Here is a 9227-nt window from a genome sequence, read left to right as displayed (position 1 = left end):
CATTGCATTTTTTATTAAATAGTATTAGATAATAGGTGCACTATAAATATTGAATACTGTCCGTGTGAAGGTCGCCCTATTAATATCCGACAGAAAATACCGATCAATTTTAGCTCACATGGTCAAAAGGCCACGTGAGCGATCGGGCTAGTTAATACCGAGGTTTATAGAAACTATATGGACAATCGGAATGCTAGTCCAGTCATTTAAAAGATTATTTTTTTTGGAACTACGGGAAACATGAATAATCATTCTTAAGGTCAACTTTGTCATTGTATGTCATTGACTAGTCTTTTTCTGATTTTGAGCATTGGAGAAATCTGACAAAACGAATTACCAGAATACCACGTGCAAATAGAAACTGGAATATGCCTTTTGAGTAAGGCCATTTCAATTGACATTTTACAGTGTTTCTTTCAAGGTTGTGTATTTTACAGTGTTTCTTTCAAGGTTGTGATTACCCTATTTGTTCCGGTAAGGGTGAAGGTTGGTACCCATTTAAACGTTTATGTGAGCCAAAATTTGTTCCTGTGAAAAAAGTTCCAGTTATATAATGAGTATATCACAGGAAATATGCTGTGGGAGAACTTTTTTCACAGATAATTTCCATATAATTTGTTCCGGCATCTCTACAAAATAAGTTCCAAACTTGACCTGGTGACTGAATATAAAGTACTTGGTTGGTGATATTTGTTCCTTTCCTAGTGCAATATGATGGAAAGCCTTGAATGTTTTGTCGTTTCTCTTGGATGCAGAGTGTACGGTCTCATTGGTACTCATACCACATCTTCTTATATCTATATAGCAGGGTACCTCTCCACACCCCAGACTGTGTTTGCAGTGTGGCGCAGGGGGAAATTGGAATGAGATACACTCCTGTATTACATTAGAATTAACGAGAAGCGGTAATAATCATTCTTCTCTTTTCATTATAATGTTTGATCGTAAGCTTATAAAACGTTCAGCATCTAACGTGCAAAAAATGTATTTCATTTGTCAGTGTCCTCAGTGCTTGCGTCGGAAGTGTTTATCATAGTATATGGAACGACAAAAAGGTTTTGATACGATTTTTAAATCATATGGTGGGATTTTGTCATTATATGATGTGCTTTTGTAATTATATATATCATTTGCTTATGATGCTTTTGTAACTATATACTATTATTTAAAAATTTTGTCATTACATAAATGTACTCTTACATGCAACTGTATGACCTGATATAACCTTTATATGGTGTGCAAAAATCCTTATAATATGCTTTATATTATGTGTCAAAATCTCATCAAAAGGTGGGCTTTAACCATAATATGATGCGACTTTGATCTTATGGTATGTACTTTTTTGTTTTAATATGGTACGGACACAACATTATGTGATATGCATTTGAAATTATATGATGTACTCATTGACCTGTATATATATGATGCCCATTTGACAAACGTTGTGCAAACATCTTTATATGATGTGCATATGTCTTTTATATTATTCCACTGTTTATACATATTGATCAGTATTTGATTGATTGAGACTATCCGGGATTCCCACATGTCATTGAACAAATCTTAGTCATAATACCCTCCGAGTATCATATTACACTCTGAACGTCGAGATTGCCTTATGCGACGTTGTTCTCTTCTTATATTTAATGCGTTTCCCTCGGTTTTAGTTTGGTACCCCGATTTTGTTTTTTGTCCATGGATTTATGAGTTTTGAACAGCGGTATACTACTGTTGCCTTTATTTAAACAAAATATTTTAATAGAGTTTATTTTAAAAATGGTTTCAAATCTAAAAACAAACAGAAAATATATAGATTCCACAACTGCAACAAGTGTGCAACGATTTTTCTCCACTCGAGACAGTTAAATTTTGATATTGAAAGCGCGAGGCTTGCCGATATATATTTCTTGGGTGAACAAATCTTCATATATATATACTGTTACTCTGAATATCAGCACAACAATGTCAAATATTCTGTCCTTCCCTCGCCGGGATTCGAACTCATGATATTGGGATATCGTCACAACACGTACGCTTTGCTTTAAATATATGTGCAAACTGCATTTAAGATGCGCGTTTGCCCTTATATAATGGCCAAACATGATTTGTATATGTCTCTATATTATATGGACACTGTCGTATAATCTGTGAAAACTGCCTTATATGATTTGCGTTTGTCCTTATATTACGTGCAAACATCTATCAGAGATCTATATCTTAATTAGATTGACAGATCCTGCTCCACATGTAGCACCTGTCTTGTTGCACACGTTAGTGCACACCTGGTAATACATCTTTTTTGGTAGGTCACATTCAGACAAAATGGAACAGGATTGAAGTTACGACATATGGAACATATCCGCTAGCATATGTAAAACGGATATTCCATAACGACCAATCAAAAATTACTCTTGACGGTGTCTTAAAATTAACAAAGGGATGACTTCAACTTCATTACTTCAAACTCGAAGTCTTAGTTATATTAATTCCTTTTATGGTCAGCAACCATCTATCAAGATAATCATGATTGCAAATACATGTCCCGGAATATTGTAGCAACCGGGAGACATACATGTATACTCAGTATACAGGCGCTGCTTGAATGTTGCCACATAAAAGGGGAAAGTTAAAAATTTTTCAGTATCCGCACCTAATTCATCCCACCTCTGGAACAGGTAGTTTCACAATGATTTTGAAGCTCGGTTTCGATTGCTGATAAAATTGATTACACTAGCAATAATTTAGAAAGAGGTTTCGTTGAACACTTGAAAGACCCATGCTGCAATATAACGTTGTCATTCTGTGTCAGAAACCTAGGCTGTGTCAACTATTTAATCACAATCCAAATTTAGAGCTGAATCCAGCTTGAATGTTTTGTCTATACTTGCCCCAGGGTTCAACCTGTTAAGTATATCCAATAAGATCCAGTTTTCATCTTTGGTCGAAATTCCAAACAAACACAGAACAGATCTATGATTGTCCAGGATTTCCTCATTTGTAAGTGTCACGGGGTTTATGTTGCGTTATCAAGGGAATTGTCAATAAAGAATCCCTTTATCAAGCAGTTCAATTCCAGTGTATTTAGGAATCCTAATTATGATGGTATAGTTGTGAACAAAAATAGAGAAAATTGCTTGTCTCGGAGGAAACCTGTATACAAATGTTTCCTAAAGTTTCAAAGTTATTTCCAGAGTGTGTAATAAGATCTATTGCAATTATTACATTTAAGACATTGAACCAAATCGAATTAATTTGTATCATTTTAAAAATCATTGACTGTTCCATGAAAATGTGTCAACTACCTGCCACATCATTTATATTGTTATACATAAAAGCATCTCTGTATCAAGTAATTATAATAACCACTTTAAGTAACGATCAAAGCCGAATATTTTGAAAGCCAAGGATGTATAAGTAATGAAACAGTTGAATAGTTGAATGACAAAAAAGGCCCTTAAATAATACTAGTAGTCAAATCCAATTAAGTTCAACTCTGCCTGAGACAGAACTTTAGTTTCTTAATCATTTATAAATTTATAAAAATGTTATACATCTTGCAAATCATGTAGGTACCGATAATTAACGACTGAGCTGATGATATATCCGGGAGCTGATCGTCTACAAGCTGTAGTATCGACACAGTGCTATATAAAATGAAATAACACTACACGAATTGTATGTGCTTTTGTGGATTTTCCTTGCTCAGGATTTCTTAAAGCCATATATGTTTATGTCGAGAATGTATAATAACCAAAACAGTTACAGAGCTTTATGATCATTAATGGACATAAAAATGATAAAACCAATTTCATCTAAGGTCAACTTTCTTGATTCTGATCCTTTTGACACAACTTGTTTTTAGGTTCTTCTTGGTTTCCTCAAATGGTAAACTGTTGCTCAAATTAATTTCTCATGGCACCTATATGAAGTGTGCGGCCAATGCTGATATAGAACACATATTTTATATTTTCTACTTAAAAGAAGAAGATAGAATCTGTCTACGGCTCTTTTGGTTCAGGGAATATAATCCAGATAACCCGCTCACAGAACATCGATTTTACGGCAACGTTTTTGGCAAAAGCGCTTCTCCTTCTGTGGCAACATACGGATTACTTAAGACAGTTGAAAACCTTTGGTTCATTTATTAAGACTTTCGTCAATAGGGATTTTTACGGTGAGAAAGGGCTCATTTCGTAGCCCGATAGTGAACTAGTGATTCATCTTATAACAAGGACACACACAGAAGGTAACATGTGGTTACACAAGATTACATCGAATAGAAGAGGGACGAAAGATACCAGAGGGACAGTCAAACTCATAAATCGAAAATAAACTGACAACGCCATTGCTAAAAATGAAAAAGACAAACAGACCAACAATAGCTCAAACGACACAACATAGAAAACTAAAGAATAATCAACACGAACCCCACCAAAAACTAGGTGTGATCTCAGGTCCCATGGAAGGATAAGTAGATCCTGCTCAAAATGTGGCACCCGTCGTGTTGCTTATGTTATCACAAATCCGGTAAATAGTCTAATCCGGTAGTGCACATATCCGATATCATTTGTGAAACGGTTATTCCATAACGGTCAACCAACTCGTGAAGGCGTCCGTAAAAGTTACGAAGGGATGATTTCAAATTCACCATTTGGAACTCTTGGTTTATAAGCTTCCTTGTGAACAGCAACCCGGCTCCATTAAGAAAATCATGATAGGAAATGCAAGCACGGGAATATCGTATCAATTGGGAGATATATACCCCGTATGCAGGTGCTGCTGTAAGGTTGCTACTTAGAAATGGAAAAGGTTCACAATTGGAAAGCTAAAATCATCTCTTTTGTCGTAAAGTTTTGTTTTCAACCTACCCTCATTGTCAATTTCTAGATGTAAGTCAAGATACGAGGCCGACTTAACTGTATATGAAGTATCCATTATCTCTAGTTCGATGGGATAGATTCATTCCACATAGTCACCAAATTTTGATTTTTTTAGTGAAAGAACATCATCTATATAGCGGAAAGTAGAGTTAATAAACTCATCATAGATACCAGGACTAAATTTTGTATAAACGCCAGACACGCGATTCCTCTACAAAAGACTCATCAAATCCAAAAAAGTGAAAAAGGCAAAATAAAGTACGAAGTCGAAGAGCATTGAGGACAAAATTTACCAAACGTTTTGCCAAATCCAGCTAAGGTAAATTATCGCAAACTTCTTATCTTTCTTCCTAAGAAGTTCCTGTATGAAGTCAGCCCCATTAATAATTAAGAAAAAAGTCGGCAAGAAGAGGGGGACAATTTGTTCCCATTGGAATGACGACAGTCTGTCATCCGAACGTAACAAATATGATGTCAATCAAGAAATCAAGTATCTTGATAATGTCATGCAGTTTCAGAGAATTGTTAATTTGATTCAGAGTGTTCCTCTACAAAGTAGGATTTATCCCTCCCGAAGACAAGATACTTGTATCTACGTTGGCCATTCTTTTTTATGAAACAAAGCAATATCAACTCTTTCAATTTGTCTTTTAGTTTGGAATGCGTAATACTTGTGTAAACTGTAGAAAAGTCAAATGTGTTAATACTATTACAAGATGTAAGAGGGTTAGATTGTATGTACTCTAAAAGATCTTTGGATTTTTAAGTATCCGCATCTGATTCACGCCACCTCTAGAATAGACAGTTTCACATTAACTTTGAAATCCTTCTTTGATTGCTGATAAAATAGATGTTTTATAAAAATAATTAAGAAAGAGGTTTCATGGAGTACCTGGAAGACCAAGCAATATACCGTTGTTTGTTAGGACACTTATGTAGTTTAGGTATCCAATACAGTGATGGAAGATCAAGTTCTTCATCTTTGGTTGAAATTCCAAAGTAACCTAGAACAGACCTATGATTACCCAGAATTTCCTCTTTGGTAAGTGTCGTGAGGGTATATGTCGAGTTTCCAAGTGAATTGTCAATACCTAATTCGTTTATCAAGCAGTTAATGTAATGAGTTTTACACACAAACACGATGTTTTTTGGGGCTTTATCTGCGGGGACAACAACATATTTGTCATGGAGGTAGGATACGTGTTTAGCAACATTAGAGTCTTTAAAGATTGACATAGCATGGGCATTGATAGACCCACTCAGATTTGTATCAACGACCTCACTGCCTTAATCAATTCAGAAAGAATGTCTACTAGTATGTCTTCCTTCTCGCACTTAGCACATTGCCTGGCATAGTCCCCGACTGAATCCATCAACATTTTAAAGTTGTATTTCCAATTGATGGATTTAGGCTCACGATATTTCGGACCTGTTGATAACACATTTCGTAGAGAAGTGTTATTAACAATGTTGAGATCACCGGTAATAACGTGGCCAGCCGTATTATTTGTGAATTGGAAACTAGCACAAGTGCAATCAGGAGGTTTAGACATGAAGTCGTCAATATTGAGATCCCGCAAAACCTGTTTGTAATTAATTTTTTTAGTTGCAATAGATTTGGTATATGTATATGTATAAGAAATGATTGGTACAGACGTATCTTTGAAATAAGGAGGTATTTTCGATTGAACTAATTTATGATGAAGGACATTGCCTAAGTTGACGCCATCGAGACCTTTGTTGGAAAAGGACAGATAAAGGAAAGATATTTTCTCTTTTTCGTCTTTGCAATGCGGACTGGCTTGAAAAGTCTGTGACTTGCAATATCCGAAATTATAGCTGTAATTTTGTATTGGTGTAAAGGAAATGAGGGTTTGTAACAGTGGTTTCCAAACATACATTTGAACAGAGAATGAAGTTAAGAAAGGGGTAATGAATAAAGTTTCGTGCGAATGTGATGAAAACCTAACGGCTTTTGTATAAATGGTAGCAAGTCATTAGTAGAGACAAATGGCAGCAAGTCATTAATAGAGACATCATGCAGAGTAGGTGCTGTATAATGACGTAATCAAGGCCTAGGACTTGAATAATGATAGCTTTATACTCAACCCATTGCAAGACGAAAACCCTGTACCCGTAGAGTTATTCTTCTGTAATTGAAAAGTAAAAACACAAAAATACCGAACTCCGAGGAAAAATCAAAAAGGAAAGTCCAAAATCAAAAGGCAAAATCAAAAGTCCAAACACATCAAACGAATGGATACTGTGGATTTATTATTATTAGTTGTATACCAATTTTCGTGGGTTTCGTGGGTATAAGTGAAACATGAATTAAAATGTTCAACAAATGTCATATTTTCAATTGGCTTTGTATACGGAGATTGGCTAAACCACGAAATCAAATATCCACGAATATGCAAGTTTTCAGCAATCCACGAAAATTGATACCCACGAAAATAAATGAATCCACAGTAACAACTGTCATATTCCTGACTTGGTACAGGCATTTACTAATGTAGAAAATGTGGATTGAACCTGGTTTTATAGCTAGCTAAACCTCTCACTTGTATGACAGTCGCATCAAATTCCATTACATTGTCAACGATGTATGAACAAAACAAACATACTCAAAGAGTAAAAATGTCAAAAATAGGGGTACAGCAGTCAATACATTATTTTTGATACGATTAAATATCTGTCACACTTAGGATACTTAGTAAGCGAATAGATTTTTTACAAAATGCATCTCCACCAGGTATGATTTTTTTTTATCACAAAGTTGTTTTCAAGAGAAGAGAAGACGTTTTCATACTTACGAGTCAAAAAGAGTTGGACGCATTCTTTAAGTATCTCCGTCAAATCAGTCGCAGTTCGTCTCAACACATGTAAACCCCGCAGACATCAGGACAGTTATTCAATATTTGTTGATATAGAGAACAATCGATGGCTTCTTGGATCGAATGGCTGGTTAACAGCCGAGGTAGCTCAATGTGATGTCAATTGTATTCATTAGTCAGTCCTGATGATGATATAAAGGAGATTAGAACGGAGATAAGTGTGTCGAAAACTTCAATAAATGCGCTAATGCCAGTAGTGGAACGTTTTAGAAAATTATCTATTTGAAACTGCTTGTGAAAGCTATACCACTGCTTCAACATGCGTTTCATTTTTTAACAATAAGTCGTGCAAAGGTTTGCATTTTTGTCAAATTGTCAGTAGCCTGATAGTTATCAAAATGCTGCAATATTTATCTTCAACGAATGTCAAAAGGAAGGTATTTTGCAATAGATCACATGTGTGGCTGAAGCACAAGAATTTCAAAAACAATCTTCTTTAATCTCTTTTTTTGCCATTTGTAGATTCGCAATGTTTGATTTGTGTATGAGGGCGTTTGGAAAAAAGCAAAATCATGACTTCCGAAAGGAGAAATTAACCATTCTATCATTCCGAAAAATAGTTACATTAGTATGCTTCTTATAGACCATTACAACAATCTAACAAAATTTAACCGAGGACGGGCGAAGAAGCTCCAGATACTGGATTATTATTGGAGCCAAACGATTCATATCGTCATTCATACAAAAATGTGTAATATGCAGGTAACCTCGAGGAAAGTTTCTTGCCTCCTGGTAGACTCAGACCAGGGCAGCCATTTACAGGTTTGAATACCTGCGGACCTTGGCAAGTGCCAACTCGTAAGACACGTGGATGATATGCAAATGATTAAAGCTGGGCTATTGTGTTCACATGTATGAATACAAGAGCAGTTCATATAGAGGTTATAGAATCATCAAAAAGTTTCTCTTTTATCTACACACTTCGCATGTTTCAGTCAATACGCAAACAAGCCAAAGTATATCGATCCGATGGTGAGATAAATTTCATAGGTACCACAGACGATTCAAATATCGAACCAATAAAATGTTGTAAATGGGACAATTAAAAACTTGATATGTGAACCTGGTTCAGTATAGAAATTTAACCGTCCTCACATGGAGGAGTTGATGATAGTGTCTCACGAAGGATATTATATGCTGTAAATTACTAGGAAAAGTTTGACTTATGAAAGCTTTACAACATTTTTAGCTGAAGTAACCGCAATTATTAACGAAAAACCCATTGCTAAAATATCATCGGATCGGGAAATGCCTTTGATTCTAAGTCCATCAATGCTCTTAACTGGAAAACAAAACTACTTGCCTGTGATTACGGGCACTTATAATCTTAAGGATATGTATCGTGTACAGTGGACACATGTACAAGTACCACCTGATATGTACTGGAAGCATTGGAGGTAAGATTTTTGCAACAGAGACGAACATTGCATGGTGACAAAGACAATATTAA

The sequence above is a fragment of the Mytilus trossulus genome, chromosome 2, assembly GCF_036588685.1.
Source record: "Mytilus trossulus isolate FHL-02 chromosome 2, PNRI_Mtr1.1.1.hap1, whole genome shotgun sequence".
Taxonomy (NCBI): Eukaryota; Metazoa; Mollusca; class Bivalvia; order Mytilida; family Mytilidae; genus Mytilus; species Mytilus trossulus.
Note: the sequence above shows the minus strand (reverse complement) of the source record.